The sequence below is a fragment of the Triticum aestivum genome, chromosome 5D (genome assembly GCF_018294505.1).
Source record: "Triticum aestivum cultivar Chinese Spring chromosome 5D, IWGSC CS RefSeq v2.1, whole genome shotgun sequence".
In the NCBI taxonomy this organism is placed as follows: Eukaryota; Viridiplantae; Streptophyta; class Magnoliopsida; order Poales; family Poaceae; genus Triticum; species Triticum aestivum.
Window position 1 is genome coordinate 399,827,551 of NC_057808.1, and position 20,080 is coordinate 399,847,630.

General features: G+C 45.2%; 1 pseudogene; it reads right to left on the minus strand.

Annotated features, from left to right (window-relative positions):
* Window positions 1–657: 657 nt before the first annotated feature.
* Window positions 658–18,744, minus strand: LOC123125132 (protein PSK SIMULATOR 1-like; annotated as a pseudogene).
* Between the last annotated feature and the right edge of the window lie 1,336 nt (window positions 18,745–20,080).

Below are 20,080 nucleotides of genomic sequence, written 5' to 3' on the forward strand. Positions count from 1 at the left end.
TGTCCCTAAACCGCTGCCGTGTCGTCCCTTTATATAGAGAGGTTGACGCCCAGCGGCTCTCAGAGTCCCGGCCGGCTTACGGCGGTTTATCACTACGGGCCTTAAACCATCTCCGTGTCTTAAGCCCATCTTTGGCCCACCGTCTTCAGGCTTAGCACCCGGCTTCAAGTGATGACCCTTATGAGTAACCCGGCCCCTTCTGGCGGGTGACTCTAAGGTTTATATCCTCAACAGGTTCTACCTGTGATGATGTTTGATACTTCTGCCAAATTTTGTTTTATTGCTTCTGACAATCTGTACTTCTGCGACTGGATTAGATACATACTACCTCCGTACTGGCTGCACAAATGTGAAGTCATCATTTCTAGTTGTATATAAATCTGAGCGAAACCTTTCTGTCTAAAATCTTAGAGAGTTCTCACAAAGTTTCATAAACAACTGAGAGCCTGCTTAAAAGATGAAATTTCACAAGAATTGGTTCATTGCCCTCAGCGTTAGAACTGTTTGACACAACTGAAAAGGGCAAAAAATCAGGCACCCACAGACACCTCATCTCCTAGTTGCTTCGATAGCATAGGTTGGGCGATAAGTTCATCCAAAAGCTTGAAGTTGTGCTCATCTCAGTTGTTTGTCAGTGCCTTCATATTCGGCTTGTTTCTAGTCCGCGGGCGAAACAAGACGATGAAGAGCCAGAACAAGGTCCAGTATGTAACCTTCGGCCCTCTCCTTGTCGGCGTAGTAGAGCGTCTCTACCTTGCTCACTTTGGCATCTGCATGGGCGAGCATGTAACTGACACTGATCCGACTTTCTTGTTCGAGCCAGTTTGCTTCGTTGACATCGATACCCTCAATCCTGATACAGCGAATTAAGTCATGGGAGCCTGATAGGACATTGCAGTTTATGTATCTATTTGCATGAGAAAAAGGTAGAAACAAGACGAGCAGGCGATTATACGCTACATACCCTTTCATCTCCCATTCTCCGAATACCCCATTCACGTGGTACCGCCTGGTATTCATCAAGAAGGCAACAGAGTGAACCGAGAGTATATCATTAAGAAAAAGATATCCACATCTAGCTATCTGTGCAGTACTATTAAAAGTAGTGGTGTTTTGTTAACTTGCAGGAAGTACCTGGTGGATTCCGCAGCTGGCACAAGCCATCGCAATACTCTGTTCATTTCAGCTCTCACCGCTGCTCGCGTCATGGTCTGCAAGATGCAGATGCAACCGAGATGACAAGGGATGGATTCACTATTTTATACAGGTTATGTTTGCTTAAAAGGGTGTTGGACTTACCTGATCTTTGTCCGGAATACGCAGCTGGGTGCGCAGAACTGGCTTAATCCCAGGAGGCAGTGCTTGGTATAATGCCTCCCCCGCATTTTGAGGAACCGCCGGTGATGCCAATGCCTGACAGTGGGATATGTAGTCATTAACACATAACAAGAGTCTATGATTGGTTGGGGAGAGGGTTACATCACATCTGGATTTGGAATGCTAAGCTCTTCATGTGACAACTTTTCCAGGATGCAATTTCTGTGTGTGTTTTCTTTACAGTGACAAAAGCTTTGCCAAATTTTACTGAATAAGGAGTTTATGAATAATGTGGAATCAGTTCATCATATGTTCTTTGGTTGTGGGGCGGTGAAAGTGGTTTGGGGAGTTGAACTTCATGTACCCTAATCCTTTGTGGCAACAATTTCTCGGATGCATGCTTAGATTTTACACAGCTGCTTTGGAAAAGGAGCAGAATCTGTTTTGAAACTTCTGTTGTAGGATCCTTAGTTTCGATGTTCAAGTTGGTGTCACAATTACTGCCATATAATAAACTTCTGTTGTGATTTTCAACTTTATATAATACTACTGAGTTGCACGTGCTTTGCACGTGAGTTGTGAGATATCGTTACAACACAATGTTGACATACAACTGACACTTACATATTACGTCACTGAAAAAAGGAAAACCTTAGCTGCATAGTGTTCCAATATATAGCGCATTACATGTATGGACCTTAAGGTTAAATTCATGAATATGCAAAGATAGTGTTGTGGCATTTCGTTGAAATTCTCTGAAAAGATATATGGACTGTAAGAAATAGTTCATGAGAAGTCTTTCACTATGAGTAAAAGTTCACAAATAATCTCATAAATGGATACACTTTTATTCAAGCGAGAACTCTAATGGAGCAAGAGCATAGACAGAAGATTCTAGACCAAATCATAAATGAAAACTCTAATGGAGCAAGATCATGCATGGTAGGTTCTAGCATAAATGAGAAGGGTGTAAAGATAGTATATGTGACATGTACAAGGGTGGACTAAGTTTTTAATTATTGGAAACTTCTAGAAAGTACACATGGCGGAATCTGATGTAATTGATAAGAAATCAAATGGTCAGCAACGCTCGGATTTGCCACCTCTTGACCGTCGGATTAAGTTCATCCAACGATCCATATTCAAACTTATTCACACACTATATAGTGGTACAGATAAGCATGTGGTTTCCTTAAAAAGAAAACTGCTATATAACTTGATGTTGGCGGAGGCATACCAAAGCTTTTAGCTGCAGAATGACATCAGCATAATGCAACGCAAGTCCAGTAGCCCCTAACGTTTTCATGAGGTTGATAGCTATGTGAAGTTCTCCAGATGATTGCTTTGCATCTGCATGGCTCTTCCAGAAAGCTTCGTTGATTTGAAGGCGCATGAAGTCTACAATCTCCACAAGTTTCTCCACAATCTGCAATAAGACAACATGGATCATTGGTAATTCCATGACTTGACTTAGATTGAAGAAACACTAATAGTAAGTAATCAGGGGTTATTACATCGTCCATACTCTTTGACCAAAGCGATTTGCATTTTAAGACCTTCACCGCACCCCTTTGGTTCTTGATAGCATCAATTTGTTTCCTAACAGGAATAGCCGCTACATCTGCATATAGTTGTTGTATAATTAGAGAGGAGAAGAGACTCATTGAATGCAAGTGACGAACTAGCTAGTTTGTAGTACAATAAGCGTGCTCAAGTCTGTCCAGTGCTAGCATTTCTTCATGTAGAACCTGAACAAATGGAAAATGGAATCTCAGTGTTTTGTCAGATGAAAACATCTCTCCACAAGGATGTAACGACTGTGCAAAAAAAAAAAAAAGAGTATATACTAACCCGCGTGTGTTGTGCTAATCTTATTAGATACTTCATACTGGGAGGTACCTCTTCACTGGAGTTCTTAGATGGCAGTGGAGAATCAGCTCTGTTCATTGGCAAGAGCAATGTATGTAGAAGCAACAAATAAAGATGAGGCATGGTGAAGACATGGACTCCACAGTGAATTAAGTGGCAACCGCGATAAGTTTTACCTTGAGAAATATCTACTGAGATCGTGCCATTGACGATCTTCACACAGATCTCCAAACCTGGCAACCTCTATCGAAAATCGTCTCAAGTCCTCTCTGCATAATTCCAACCAAATTCATGTAAGGTTTTTCAACAAATATAAACTGCTAAACAAACAGGTCCAGCAAATTATGTTACCGTATGTCGTCTTCAATGAGAATGGACAACTGACTGTAATCTTCCGAAATAAGACGGCAAACACCTTCAGACCTTAGCACACCCTCTTTCAGATGCCTTATTCTTTGTTTAGAGAAGGATTTTTATCAGATTGGAGGCCTTGACAATTGTGTTGGCAATCTCGAAAGCGTGGATCGATATCTTTCTTCCTTTGGGAGCAGAGCGGAAAACAGCGCTCATATTTGTAGAACTTGGGGAGAATGATCTACTTATCATTCTGTTCAATTTTGCTGCTAAATTGTTGGAATTCACATCGCCACACCCTGCGAATGCGTCTATTTCTGATTCCTGTAAGATTAGAGGAGGCCATGAACTTATTATATCGAGCACTTTTGTTTTAGACTAGTAAATTACCATGCAATGCTCTTCCCTGCAAAAGGAATTAAAAAAATGCAATGCTCGACTACTGAATTAAGATAACTCTTAAAGGAGCATTATTGTGAGACGGGCTATAGCTCAGCAAAGTTTACCCGTATGGGCTGTTCTGATTTTTGTGCTTTGCACCTCTGTAATCTAAAACTATTTTCTTCCTTGATTAAATACATGAAGCAGTGCTACTGCAAATTCTTTCGAGGGAGATTTTTTTTTTTGACGAGGTCTTTTAAGTGACCCGTATAGGCTGTTCATGGGCCATATGAAATTTTCTTCCAGGAATAAAATCAGTAATTCAAGAGGAAAGAAAGCATGTACACATAACAAATTAGAGGATCCTCAAAATAAAATTCTCTCAAAAACAAATATGCCTAGCATTAAGAAAACAAGGGATTAAATGGACCATACTAGCCTTTGGATAGTACTTGATGACCTATTACGCATTTGAGGTAATATGTGTATCAAATGTTGGATAAACAAAAGGACGGTCCACAACAATTTGGGAGCACTTTAGATTCTTAGAAGAATAATTTCAACAGATATCCAGTTGACCATTCTTATAAAACAACACATAAATATTATTTAAAAAGCTCCATGAACGGAATAGTTAGATAATCCAGTTGGCAAATTCTTAAGAGTTCGATTTCCCTTTCCTGTAGTACAATGAAGATCTTTTCTAAAGAACTTACCATAAGAAAGGATGGCATATCAACTTTTTATTGAAGCAATAAAATTAGTTTTTTTTATATTGATGTATGTAGATCTCTATGGCACAACTGTCAATGGAGTGCTAGCTTGAGGATGTGTTTACTTCATATGGATGGCATTTTAGTCTTGATTGGTCCTCCAGCAACCTTAGGATGTTTATTCCTTTTGTAATGCTATGTCAGTCAATTTTTTTTTCTAGTTTGGACGCTTGCTTGCTTGAGCTATCCCTCTTTATTCTAAGAAACTGACTCCAAATGCCCCTTGAAATTGCATTAATTGTGTCAAAATTAATGTACGGAAATTTAATATTTCAATTTATTTTTTGTACTTCAACAACATTTGATCTTCATAACTCTATGTGTAAAAATACAAATTTTATGTAAAAATATTTCGGAATAACCTGACTAAAAATATCAAATAATATCTGCAGCAAAGCGCAGGGATTTACACTTAGTTTGTATCAATTTAACTCTATGATGTGGTATCGTCGCAATGTGATGTTTGGAGTTAATAAAATACCCTTCATTGAAAATAAAAAACTACTCCCTCCGATCTAAATTAAGTGTCGCGGTTTTGAACTAATGTCAGTTTAACCTTAGTTCAGGGTTTAGGGTTTAATTTAACCTTAGTTCAAAACTGGGACACTTAGTTTGGATCAGAGGGAGTAGCATAACATGTACCAATGCACGCCATTACTTATCATACCTGGCCCACTGCTGGCACATCATTCATGTCAAAACAAAAATTTGTGCCATCCAATTCATTCAGCGTTTGTAAGATATCCGATGCAGAGGGCCTTTTACTGGGATCAGGATTAAGACAATTTAGTCCTAATACGATGCATCTATTTACTTGCTCGGAACATGTTTCCAATGCTCTATAACTTAGTGTTTTTTCCAATCTGTGCCTCCAATTTGCAACCACCTACAAACTTGCCACAATAATTTAGTATATCATGAAAATGAAAATGTTGGATTTATTCATCTTACTTTTTTTGTGGGGATGGATTTATTCAGCTTACATTCTCGATGAAGTCCTCAAACGGTGTTTCACTACTCTCAGGATATTTCCTATGTCCCGTCATTAACTCTATGACTATAATGCCTAAACTGAATATATCTGACTTTGTTGTGATTAATCCATTTATTATGTACTCAGGGAGCCATGTATCCACTGCAGAAAAACAATTGTACATTTTTATATACTAGATCAATGAAAAGCATTGAATTTCTGAGGAGGAATAGCTTACAATGTACCCCCACGACTTTCGGTGATAACTCGAGACTGTTGTTTGCCAAAGAGCCTAGACATACCAAAATCTACAAGCTTGGGCATCATATGATCATCCAACAATATATTTTGGGGTTTAAGGTCCAAATGAATAATGCGGCACTCATCATGAAGGTAACGCAAACCGCTGCAAACTCCCCTAATTATATCATATCTTATGTGCCACTCAAGTCCACAAGATTCAGCTGTAGAAATAGAACAAAAGAACCACTATATGCATAAAGAACCAATATATGTATATTGTATCATCCAACTTAATTTATGCCAAAATAATGAAGTATAAAGAAAAACAAGATCTGGCTACAGCACAACATACCAGAGAGATGCTTATCAAGGCTGTTATTTTCTAGATACTCGAAGCAGAGTAGTCTTGTCCGCGTTTCAGCCATGACATATTTCTCTCCTACTTGCGTCGCTTCCCACCGTGATTCAGCGCAGTAGCCTACAAGTTGTACTATATTTTGGTGCTTAACCCCGATAAGATAGGTGACCTCATTCTGGAATTGATCATCTTCTAGTTGCATTTCAAAAAGTTTCTTCACAGCAATCTGTCACATCCCTAGCTTCTGACATTGCACTAGGCTAACTTCATGTGTGCATCATGTTTAAACTTTGAAAGAAACTTGAAATGGGGATTGCCTAAACCCCAGCATTAAAGGAATTCGCTAGGTTCAACCAAAATATTTCCAGTAAATCCAAATGGCTTTCAAAAATGTTCATCATTCTTGGAAAATGCTGGAAACAGTAACCAGAGGTGATGCACATCTTTCCATGACATATTTGGGCTCTGGATTAAATCATACTCTATTTGCATTTGGGCATTCAAATGCTATTAAATATTTTAAATGCTCAAATAATCATACACTAAAATGTTTACTGTAGGATATATTCCCAACAGTGATCATGAGTAGTTTCTTGATTTTTGAAAGTGTCTAAGTATTTTTAATAAAGCCCTAAAGACTACAGAATATTAGAAAACAGAAACAAATAAAAAAAAGAGAGAGAAAGGAAACCTACCTGGCCTCACCTGTCGCAGCCCAGCTGGCCAGCCCACCTAGCCGGCCCAGCCCAGCACCGCTGCCAGTCATCTCCCACCTCTCGCCAGTAGGACGAGAGGCGTGTGGCCGCCGTGCACGCTGGCCACGTGCCGTGCCACCTCCTGCTTCCGCCGCTTCTGGAGCCAGCCCCGAGTGCCACACACTCCCCCTCGCCCCCTGCGCCTCTCCTCTCTCCCCCCTGGACCCCAACCCCTTCTCTGCTTCCCTCTTGCGCGCACCACCAAACGGAGCCGTCGCCACCGTCGCCGTTCGTCGTGGCCACCGAGCCCCCCCTCGCCTAGCTAGGATGTCCAGCAGCACCGCCATCGTCTCCTACGTCTCCTCGACGAAGGAAGCAAGCCCCGACGCCCGAAAGCGTCGCCATCGAGCTCGTCCCCGCCGCCTCTGGCCGGAGATCGCCGGCGTCGATCCGCCTCGTCCAAACCGTCCCCGAGGCCACTGAACTACCCTACGGAATCACTGTGAGCCCCTGAACCGTTTCCCCCTACTCCCGTACTCGATTTCGAGCTCTAGCTAGACTAGCCACCGTGCCCGAAGCTCGCCGCCGCATGAGCTCGTCGCCGCCGTGGCTCCGACGACCAAATGGCCCCGCGCGTGCGTCCGTTGCACTCGCGACGTCCCGTAGAGCAACGCTAGCGCGATAGCCAGTTTGTTTGCAAGCCGCAGCGCTAACCCCGCACCCACCCGAACTCCGGCGGCCGCAAAAGAGCTCGCCGCCGTCGACTCCGGTCACCACAGGCCCAGCCACCACCACCATTCGACGCGCACCGGCAAGGGCTCTCCAACGCGCCCAGCCATGGCTCGAACCGTGCCTCGTAGCGCGATCCCGAGTACCAGCTTCGCCTCTGGCCTCGCCGGCGATTAGCCGCCGGCCTAATCCCGGCGCTTAGCGCTAATGACACCTGGTTAAACCCCCCTATCTCACTGACACCTGGGGCCCACACCCTAATTAAACCGGGGTTTACTTTTGTTTAGTTTAAACTAACCTCGCGGGTCCCACAGGTCAGGTTGACCTGGCCACGTCAGCGTTGACCTGGACCCACTGGTCAGCCTCTGTTCCTGCCTTGTCACACTGACATACGGGACCCACGCGTCAGGTTTGACCTGGACCGTGGCCCGTTGACCTGCTGACGTCAGCATGATGTCATGCTGACGCAGTATTGGTTTTCTGGATTTAAAATAATTCAGAAAATTCCAGAAAATAGTATAAACTTCTAAAAATCATATAAAATCAACCGTAGCTCAGAATGAAATAATTTATATATGAAAAATTATCAGAAAAATGCAATCTATCCATCTGTATCATTTTCATGCATGTCAAACTAAGTTATACCTGCTGTATAGGTGAAAACATGATAATGACATTATAAATGCTAAATATGGAGTTTGCATATGAACCCTTAGTTCATATGGACCTCATTTAAACTGTTGCTAGATGCATTAGTGTAAATCATAACATTCTTGACATGTCATGACCATGCATCATATTGTCGCATTGCATTGATTGTGTCCTTCTTTGTTTGCCGGTAACCGTCCCCTCTCAGTAGCCGATGCTCCGATGACGTGATCGATGACACCGATGAAGAACTATAATATCTTCAGAAGTGCCAGGCAAGCAAAACCCCCTTGTCCATTCCGATACAAACCCACTCTCTCGCTCCTGCTCTCTTTTACTGCATTAGGACAACAACGATTCATGTGTTACCTGCTGCGGTAGTTGAACCCCTTATCCTCTGCATGACCTGTCATTGCCACAGTAAATAGATGAAACCCACTAGCATGAGTAGGAGTTGTTTGAGCCCTGATGTGCCTACTCATTCATGCTTGTTTGTCATGCCTGCTATTGCTTAGAGTTGTGTCAGGTCTGATTCATCGGGGATGAGTTGGAATGGTGATGAACATGTCCTACTGTGTGTGAGCTAAGTGTGTGAACACGATTTGGTAAAGGTAGCGGTGAGAGGCCATGTAGGAGTACATGGTGGGTTGTCTCATTGAAGCCGTCCTCAGGAACTGAGTTCTGTGTTTGTGATCCATGATACAGTTACTACCACGCATTGGGCCCGAAACCAATGGACCCTCTCGGCTTCTTAATCACCCTTGTCCTCTGTCCAGGAGTTGCAAGTAGTTTCTGGTGTTTGTAGTATGCTGGAGGCCGTGGGCAGCGCTGAAGCCGTCCTCAGGAACTGAGTTCTGTGTTTGTGATCCATGATACAGTTACTACCACGCATTGGGCCCGAAACCAATGGACCCTCTCGGCTTCTTAATCACCCTTGTCCTCTGTCCAGGAGTTGCAAGTAGTTTCTGGTGTTTGTAGTATGCTGGAGGCCGTGGGCAGCGCTGACCCGAGGGGTGGGCTGTGATGCGGTAGGCACGTGGCCGGGCATGCCGGGCGCCCGTTTGGTGTCGCGGAACCCTGTACACATCGTTCGGGGCCGTATGTGGAAACCTCGGCCGGACTCCCTGCGGATGGAACCTGAATAGGCGATAAACCTGGACTAGAGACTTGAGCGTTTAGGTAGGCTGTGGCCGACACCCTCGCTGGGCTTCCGCTTGAAGGTTGCCGAGTACATGTCGTGTAAACGGCGGTAAGTGGTGAGAGCGTGTGTGACGAAGTACACCCCTGCAGGGTTGATATGATCTATTCGAATAGCCGTGTCCGCGGTAAAGGACTTCTGGGTTGCCTATAACAGTTCATAGACAAGTGAAAGTGGATACTCTAAAATGTGCAAGATAAGCGTGAGTGCTATGGATGGCGTTCTCGTAGGGAGACGGGAGCGGATCCATAGTGGAGTATTGATATGGTGAATATGTGGACTCGTGTGCGCCACCTCAAAAGAGTTACTTGCAGTCGTAGTTAGGATAGCCACCGAGTCAAAGCTGGCTTGCTGCAGTTAAACTCCACCACCCCCTTTGTTGATACCGATGCATATGTAGATAGTTCTGATGTAAGTCTTGCTGGGTACATTTGTACTCACGTTTGCTTATTTTATGTTTTGCAGAGAGACGTCAGTCTCGCTAGTAGTTCCGTGTGGACTTCGACGTTTAGCTTGATACCTCAGCTACGATCTTGTGCCCTCGGCAGGATCTGGTAGATAGTCAGGCTTCTCAGCCTTTTTCATTTGTAGATGTCTGTACTCAGACATGTTAAGCTTCCGCATGTGTTTGACTTGTATGCTCTGAATGTTGGGTCATGAGACCTATGTTTGTAATATCTCGCTCCTCGGAGCCTAATGAATAAATACTTGAGTCGTGGAGTTATGTTGTGATGCCATGTTGTATTTACACATATCGAGCATATTGTGTGTATGATTGAAATGCTTGGTATGTGTGGGATCCGACAATCTAGTTGTTTATCCTTGGTAGCCTCTCTTATGGGGAAATGTAGTCTTGTGCTTCCATGAGCCATAGTAGTCCGCTACAGCCCGGTTCACCGGAGTCCTGCTAGCCCAGCACTACTGCTCCGGGACACTTGACTGGCCGGCATGTGATTCACGTCGTTCCTGTGTCTGTCCCTTCGGGGAAATGTCACGCGGTGACATCTGGAGTCCTGCCTGGCCTGCTACAGCCCGGGTTCCCGGAGTCCTGTTAGCCCAGTGCTACAGCCCGGATTCACACGTTGCTGACCGACATGCTCGATGTTGATTCATGTATGCCTGTCCCCGTAAGTTAGTGCCGCTTTGGGTTCACGACTAGCCATGTCGGCCCGGGTTCTCTGTCATATGGATGCTAGTGACACTATCATATACGTGAGCCAAAAGGCGCAAACGGTCCCGGGCCATGGTAAGGCGACACCCGTGGGAATGCCGTGCGTGAGGCCGCAAAGTGATATGAGGTGCTACAGGCTAGATCGGTGTGACTTAGAATCGGGGTCCTGACAGCGTTGGTATCAGAGCCTGACTGCCTGTAGGATTACCAAGCCAAACTGGTCGAAGTTGAGTCTATAAATGCTTTAGTTATATAAGGGAATTGATTGTGGAAGGGAACGTAAGGCTCTTTTTACTCCTTTACCTTATGCCCTTCTGATCTGAGTCACCCTCTTCTCTTCTACGGGGATTAAGAACTAGGCCTTCTCATCTATCTATCAGGATGACGTGTTACTAATCCATAGACTTATAGAATTGATAGTTTCAAGTCTCAGCTCAGTTTCTACTACTTCCGTATGTTCATAGCTGGCCTCAGAACCTTGATATTGTGATGTTGAGTGGTCATGCCACTATTTTGCAGGATGTCTCAAGTATTTTTGAGCATTTACAGTCGTTATGCTAACCGAGTCATCCCAGGTTTCTAAACTATCTGATGCATTTGCAAAATCATCTACCTCTGGTTTCGATGTTCCTTTAGGCCAGGTTAATCACACTAATTGCTGAGTTGAGGTACTCTATTGCCTCGACATATATGTTGGAGTTATTATTATGACCCTAGGTGTCTTAAAGGACCACTTAGTAATCTAGCAATGCTTGCATCCCCAGTGTGATGATTCTGGCCATTATTCTCGAAAGCATCCCGTGATGCCATTTAGTTAGTAGGCATTCTATTTCTGGGTTCTTGAGCCCAAGAATCACTCCACTTACCTCCTGTTGATAGTGTTTGCTCGTTCCTTTAGGTTATTAGTAACCTTTGCATTAGTCCTCGAGGCCCGTGGTATTTCATTCTTCCAATACCATGAACCATCATGGCAGAAGTTCTTTTAACCAAAAGATCACAACCAGGGCGCTCTTGAGGAGTACTCCATTCATATTGTGACTCTGCCAGTCCTTCCTCCTCTGCATGGGTTATCCGGAAGAAATATGTTGAATTTGTTCGACATACTAATCCATGCATCCACAACTCAGAAAAACATATGTTCCTTTGGGTTGTCCCTCTTTAGTTATTTTCTGGCCCTCGTCTATCAATTGATAGTCAGGAGTAATTGTGCATTTGTGTTATCGATGCCTATTATTCTTGTGGTCTGTCAAGCCATTCTAATCCGGAATGACTAGGAGAAACAAACTCCAGTACCTCATCCATCTTTGGGATTGGGTCAAAGTAGTTGTATTCCGCAGATCAAATGCCTAACCAGCTTTTGTTCTGTTCTACCTTCGAGTATTACCCCCTTTATGTCGAGAATATCGTAGGAATTGCACCACCTTTTGTGAATTCTTGACGCAGTGATACTCCTCGCCATCATCATTCATTTCTCGGTCCCGTGTTATTGTAACCGGAACACCGACAAATGAATCGTGATGCGTGAAATCAATACTCCTAGAAACTCCGTTGCTTGGTAGTTAAAGGACAATAATTTCATCCTTAGCGTGTTGGTTACTGAATCACATCCTAAGGTTGATCGTGCTACCCAGTCCTTATTTCCGGTGCACTTTTCGATCAATGAGTTAGGATAGTGTCAGTCCTTGCTTATTCGGTCATATCGTCTTGCCCTGAAAAGCAAGATTGTTCTCGAGCTTAGCAACATATCGGTGGTACGTGATTTTCCGAATATCTTCTCGGAAGTATCACCAGGTTGTCACCTGACCGCTATGTTGAATTCGTGATCAAGTTGGTTTCCTGTAAACCACCCCTTCTCCAAGAATCCGTGTTGGATACCCCTGAGCTAGTTGGTCAAGCTAAACAACAACTTGGAGAGTTGGAAGATAAAAGCTTGCCAGCCTAGTTCATTTCAAGGGATATATTTGCGTGTGTTGAAGATAGACGATATCTTCATCGATTGGTCCCTGTGGTCAGTTGTTGGACCTATTGTCGTATCAAGACTTTGATTTGAGTATGGGCTATCATCAAATCAAATCAGAACCAACAATGTTCATAATGTTGTCTTACTCGTGGTTGATCCCTCGAGCATACACCATTATATCTTTTGGGTCTGACCAATGCTATCACTTGTTCACATAATTATGGAATTCCATCTCCATGGAAACCTGGATGAATTGTTGTTGAGCCCATCAGCAACACTGCTACCTTCTCCATGACTCGTGTTGAACATCCAGCTAGTATTGGAAACTTTGTAAGCATTGCCTTCATGTTCTGCTCATGAGGTATACGTTTGGATGAAAGTAGTGACTTCCTCTAATTCACGTGCATTTGATGTAAGTTGCTGCCGTGGATTCGAGAAAGCTTGTTTTTGCTTCCTTTGGAATCATCCGAAGTCAGTCATGCACATGTGCGAAGTATTCTGTGGTTCAGAGACTTGCAACCTTCGTTCTATATGTGCTCCTAGCACACCAAGCCACTGATTGATTTGTTCAAGGAAAAGGAGTTGTTGTGCAAATCCTAGGTCATGCACAAGACTTCGCTCTCTGCGATGATGGTTCCCCACCTGAACTCAGTAGTGTTTTATCATAAGACTACTATGTGGTCATGCTTGTCTGGGACAGCGTGTTCACATGTGTTTAGCAGAACCAGCTCATGTTTTGGAGTTTGCTACCTTAGTTCATTCCTCGAGAATCTCGCAACGCCATCTCGTCGAATTGTGTTGCAAACTTTCTTTTCAGACATGCTGAGTCTGAAGTATCCTATCACCAATCGGATCTGAATCTCAGGCAGATATGATGGTTGGAACATCCCAACGGTTGCATTTTGTTCCCAGCTTGCACCCCATCGTGCCATTTTTCCATGGGCTGCCCTTCTCAGCAGTTGCTGTCCAGGTCCATCTACAAAGGTGGACTTACCATGAGTCCCATTCATTTCTGATGATAAGCAAAAATCATCCATTTCGTTGTCTTCAACAAGGTAGTCCACATCGTCCATTCTAGCCCGAGTGTGTCGTTCTCCCGAACTCCCTCAAACGATCGTTTGTGATTGCCTTAGGCTGGCATAAAGAGTTTCAATGATATTTATATCAAAAGTAATTCTTTTTGCCACTTGAGGGAATAATTCTACGAGTCACCTTTCCCAAGGTGCCCCATTATGGAATCATGGCAATTTTCCTCGCTGCTTTGAAACCTTCGTCAAATCGTTTCTTCCGTCCCTCCTGATGCATGTTTTGCCTCTCAGCTCCAGAGATGTTTCTATGTCCCACTCTGTGAATTGATCTTGTGATCATTAAGATGATCCTAAGTTGCTCGAATCTCAGAAAGATCGATTCTTCTAAAACTCTCTCTCTATTCGTTGTTATGTTGGATGTAGTTCTCAAAGCAAGACGTTGAGATCAAGGGGATGCAATGAATCAACATCCTCGAGAAAGACATCTGGATCGTGAAGATTGTGTTAGCTTGTGTCCCTTTGTCTTCTTACCTCACGACTTGAATCTCGGGACGAGATTCTTGTTTAGTGGGGGTGAGTTGTCACATCCCTAGCTTCTGACATTGCACTAGGCTAACTTCATGTGTGCATCATGTTTAAACTTTGAAAGAAACTTGAAATGGGGATTGCCTAAACCCTAGCATTAAAGGAATTCGCTAGGTTCAACCAAAATATTTCCAGTAAATCCAAATGGCTTTCAAAAATGTTCATCATTCTAGGAAAATGCTGGAAACAGTAACCAGAGGTGATGCACATCTTTCCATGACATATTTGGGCTCTCGATTAAATCATACTCTATTTGCATTTGGGCATTCAAATGCTATTAAATATTTTAAATGCTCAAATAATCATAAACTAAAATGTTTACTGTAGGATATATTCCCAACAGTGATCATGAGTAGTTTCTTGATTTTTGGAAGTGTCTAAGTATTTTTAATAAAGCCCTAAAGACTACAGAATATTAGAAAATAGAAACAAATAAAAAAAAGAGAGAGAAAGGAAACCTACCTGGCCTCACCTGTCGCAGCCCAGCTGGCCAGCCCACCTGGCCGGCCCAGCCCAGCGCCGCTGCCAGTCATCTCCCACCTCTCGCCAGTAGGACGAGAGGCGTGTGGCCGGCGTGCACGCTGGCCACGTGCCGTGCCACCTCCTGCTTCCGCCGCTTCTGGAGCCAGCCCCGAGTGCCACGCACTCCCCCTCGCCCCCTGCGCCTCTCCTCTCTCCCCCTGGACCCCAACCCCTTCTCTGCTTCCCTCTTGCGCGCACCACCGAGCCGTCGCCACCGTCGCCGTTCGTCGTGGCCACCGAGCCCCCCTCGCCTAGCTAGGATGTCCAGCAGCACCGCCATCGTCTCCTACGTCTCCTGGACGATGGAAGCAAGCCCCGACGCCCGGAAGTGTCGCCATCGAGCTCGTCCCCGCCGCCTCTGGTCGGAGATCGCCGGCGTCGATCCGCCTCGTCCAAGCCGTCCCCGAGGCCACTGAACTACCCTACGGAATCACTGTGAGCCCCTGAACTGTTTCCCCCTACTCCCGTGCTCGATTTCGAGCTCTAGCTAGACTAGCCACCGTGCCCGAAGCTCGCTGCCGCATGAGCTCGTCGCCGACGTGGCTCCGGCGACCAAATGGCCCTGCGCGTGCGTCCGTTGCACTCGCGACGTCCCGTAGAGCAACGCTAGCGCGATAGCCAGTTTGTTTGCAAGCCGCAGCGCTAACCCCGCACCCACCCGAACTCCGGTGGCCGCAAAAGAGCTCGCCGCCGTCGACTCCGGTCACCACAGGCCCAGCCACCACCACCATTCGACGCGCACCGGCAAGGGCTCTCCAACGCGCCCAGCCATGGCTCGAACCGTGCCTCGTAGCGCGATCCCGAGTACCAGCTTCGCCTCTGGCCTCGCCGGCGATTAGCCGCCGGCCTAATCCCGGCGCTTAGCGCTAATGACACCTGGTTAAACCCCCCTATCTCACTGACACCTGGGGCCCGCACCCTAATTAAACCGGGGTTTACTTTTGTTTAGTTTAAACTAACCTCGCGGGTCCCACAGGTCAGGTTGACCTAGCCACGTCAGCGTTGACCTGGACCCACTGGTCAGCCTCTGTTCCTGCCTTGTCACACTGACATATGGGACCCACGCGTCAGGTTTGACCTGGACCGTGGCCCGTTGACCTGCTGACGTCAGCATGATGTCATGCTGACGCAGTATTGGTTTTCTGGATTTAAAATAATTCAGAAAATTCCAGAAAATAGTATAAACTTCTAAAAATCATATAAAATCAACCGTAGCTCAGAATGAAATAATTTATATATGAAAAATTATCAGAAAAATGCAATCTATCCATCTGTATCATTTTCATGCATGTAAAACTAAGTTATACCTGCTGTATAGGTGAAAACATGATAATGACATTATAAATGCTAAATATGGAGTTTGCATATGAACCCTTAGTTCATATGGACCTCATTTAAACTGTTGCTAGATGCATTAGTGTAAATCATAACATTCTTGACATGTCATGACCATGCATCATATTGTCGCATTGCATTTATTGTGTCCTTCTCTGTTTGCCGGTAACCGTCCCCTCTCAGTAGCCGATGCTCCGATGACGTGATCGATGACACCGATGAAGAACTATAATATCTTCAGAAGTGCCAGGCAAGCAAAACCCCCTTGTCCATTCCGATACAAACCCACTCTCTCGCTCCTGCTCTCTTTTACTGCATTAGGACAACAACGATTCATCTGTTACTTGCTGCGGTAGTTGAATCCCTTATCCTCTGCATGACCTGTCATTGCCACAGTAAATAGATGAAACCCACTAGCATGAGTAGGAGTTGTTTGAGCCCTGATGTGCCTACTCATTCATGCTTGTTTGTCATGCCTGCTATTGCTTAGAGTTGTGTCAGGTCTGATTCATCGGGGATGAGTTGGAATGGTGATGAACATGTCCTACTGTGTGTGAGCTAAGTGTGTGAACACGATTTGGTAAAGGTAGCGGTGAGAGGCCATGTAGGAGTACATGGTGGGTTGTCTCATTGAAGCCGTCCTCAGGAACTGAGTTCTGTGTTTGTGATCCATGATACAGTTACTACCACGCATTGGGCCCGAAACCAATGGACCCTCTCGGCTTCTTAATCACCCTTGTCCTCTGTCCAGGAGTTGCAAGTAGTTTCTGGTGTTTGTAGTATGCTGGAGGCCGTGGGCAGCGCTGACCCGAGGGGTGGGCTGTGATGCGGTAGGCACGTGGCCGGGCATGCCGGGCGCCCGTTTGGTGTCGCGGAACCCTGTACACATCGTTCGGGGCCGTATGTGGAAACCTCGGCCGGACTCCCTGCGGATGGAACCTGAATAGGCGATAAACCTGGACTAGAGACTTGAGCGTTTAGGTAGGCTGTGGCCGACACCCTCGCTGGGCTTCCGCTTGAAGGTTGCCGAGTACATGTCGTGTAAACGGCGGTAAGTGGTGAGAGCGTGTGTGACGAAGTACACCCCTGCAGGGTTGATATGATCTATTCGAATAGCCGTGTCCGCGGTAAAGGACTTCTGGGTTGCCTATAACAGTTCATAGACAAGTGAAAGTGGATACTCTAAAATGTGCAAGATAAGCGTGAGTGCTATGGATGGCGTTCTCGTAGGGAGACGGGAGCGGATCCATAGTGGAGTATTGATATGGTGAATATGTGGACTCGTGTGCGCCACCTCAAAAGAGTTACTTGCAGTCGTAGTTAGGATAGCCACCGAGTCAAAGCTGGCTTGCTGCAGTTAAACTCCACCACCCCCTTTGTTGATACCGATGCATATGTAGATAGTTCTGATGTAAGTCTTGCTGGGTACATTTGTACTCACGTTTGCTTATTTTATGTTTTGCAGAGAGACGTCAGTCTCGCTAGTAGTTCCGTGTGGACTTCGACGTTTAGCTTGATACCTCAGCTACGATCTTGTGCCCTCGGCAGGATCTGGTAGATAGTCAGGCTTCTCAGCCTTTTTCATTTGTAGATGTCTGTACTCAGACATGTTAAGCTTCCGCATGTGTTTGACTTGTATGCTCTGAATGTTGGGTCATGAGACCTATGTTTGTAATATCTCGCTCCTCGGAGCCTAATGAATAAATACTTGAGTCGTGGAGTTATGTTGTGATGCCATGTTGTATTTACACATATCGAGCATATTGTGTGTATGATTGAAATGCTTGGTATGTGTGGGATCCGACAATCTAGTTGTTTATCCTTGGTAGCCTCTCTTATGGGGAAATGTAGTCTTGTGCTTCCATGAGCCATAGTAGTCCGCTACAGCCCGGTTCACCGGAGTCCTGCTAGCCCAGCACTACTGCTCCGGGACACTTGACTGGCCGGCATGTGATTCACGTCGTTCCTGTGTCTGTCCCTTCGGGGAAATGTCACGCGGTGACATCCGGAGTCCTGCCTAGCCTGCTACAGCCCGGGTTCCCGGAGTCCTGTTAGCCCAGTGCTACAGCCCGGATTCACACGTTGCTGACCGACATGCTCGATGTTGATTCATGTATGCCTGTCCCCGTAAGTTAGTGCCGCTTTGGGTTCACGACTAGCCATGTCGGCCCGGGTTCTCTGTCATATGGATGCTAGTGACACTATCATATACGTGAGCCAAAAGGCGCAAACGGTCCCGGGCCATGGTAAGGCGACACCCGTGGGAATACCGTGCGTGAGGCCGCAAAGTGATATGAGGTGCTACAGGTTAGATCGGTGTGACTTAGAATCGAGGTCCTGACACAATCATTTTCCCATTTTGAAGCATCCCCTGTCCAACCTCCTTTTCTCAGTATAGACATTTTCCTTTGATGACATTCTCAAAGTGGATAGTAAAGAAGAAGTAAAAGAATCCACCAACCTTGTAAACCACTCCATACCCACCTTTCCCGAGTTCCTGCTCGTTGGAAAAATTGTGTGTGATGGCTTTAAGAAATTCTACCGGCAGGAAAATTGGAGTGACACTTGGCTCTTGTAGCATGTTCTCAAATATACCAAAATCCATAGTGTTTGGCAGGGAATTATTGGCATGCGTCCTAGCTTCGTTACCCATTTTCTTATACTCATGTAAAGACAGCAATCGGTTATGGCGGTCCGTTTACCTCCGTATCCCCTTCTTATGTGAGCCAGTCTTGCAAACAGCTGAAATGTGACCCTCTCTGCTCCAAAGTCGGGACAAAAGTTGTCAGTAAGTACCAATAATATATAACGACGACCGATTAGTGTGTAATGCAGGTTAAGTTTGCATCACGAGTGTTGTGGCTCGCCTTATTACATAGTCTAATTTCCATTATCCGTAACAACGTGTGGGCGATATAATTTAATTTTTAGTGTATTTGGCTAGTATGTTGAAGGAAATTTGCAGGTGCACCTCAAAATTGGGAGCATCTGTTCAACAGGATCAAAATGAAGGTGCCACCCTTGCGACTAAAAAGGGGTGAGGAATAAGTAGTACCCTTCCCTGATCTCCAACAAAATCTGCATCCATCTTGGGATTAAATTACAGACAAGCACAACCAATAATAATAAGATGAAATTAGAGGTGTGAAGAAAGGTTCTTTCCAATATACTAGTGCAGTAAGTAGTGAACAAAAAACCTTGATTGCCATTTATTACCTCCGCCCCGAATTACTTATCTTAGATTTGTCTAGATATGGATGTAAATCTAAGACAAGTAATTTGGGACGGAGGGAGTACTTGCTAACACAAGATGACCTGGACCTGGACATATATAAAGAAGCTAAAGTGCAGAAATAGGATAAACTGGGATTGTTGTGGAATTAAAACAGATGACTGGAAACAAATTGTATTTTTCTTCTTCATTCAGAAAGTAGGCTTTTCACTCGGGGCTATAGTTGAGGTACCTATCCCAAATTCCAGACGCCACCCCATCTACCTGTCCGAAAGTAGGCCTTCTCTTCTCCATCATCTTTCTCCCGCAGAAATCCATGGCTTCCAAGATGTCCCGCGCTCACAATCCGGCCGCGGGAGGTTTGCTGCAACACAAAGACGTTCTGGCGATCGGCGATCGAATCTGAACTATTCTGCTACTACTGTATCCCTTCCTACCTAGGCGAGAGCAGGGGCCAAATGAGGCGCGCGGGAATGACACAAGCGTCAAGGGAAATCGATTCCGTGTGAAAATTGGCGCATAAAACAGTAGAGATCGATTCCGTACCTGGACAAGAAAGATCAAGGCCTGCCTCGATCTGCAGCGCGGCGCAGAGCCTGAATCGGAGATGTCGGGATAGCTTGACCTTGACTCCGCCAAAGGGCTCACTGGCTCCGGAGATAGGAAGAATTGTTGGCTTCACCTGGGCTGTGCAGTCTTCAACTCACAA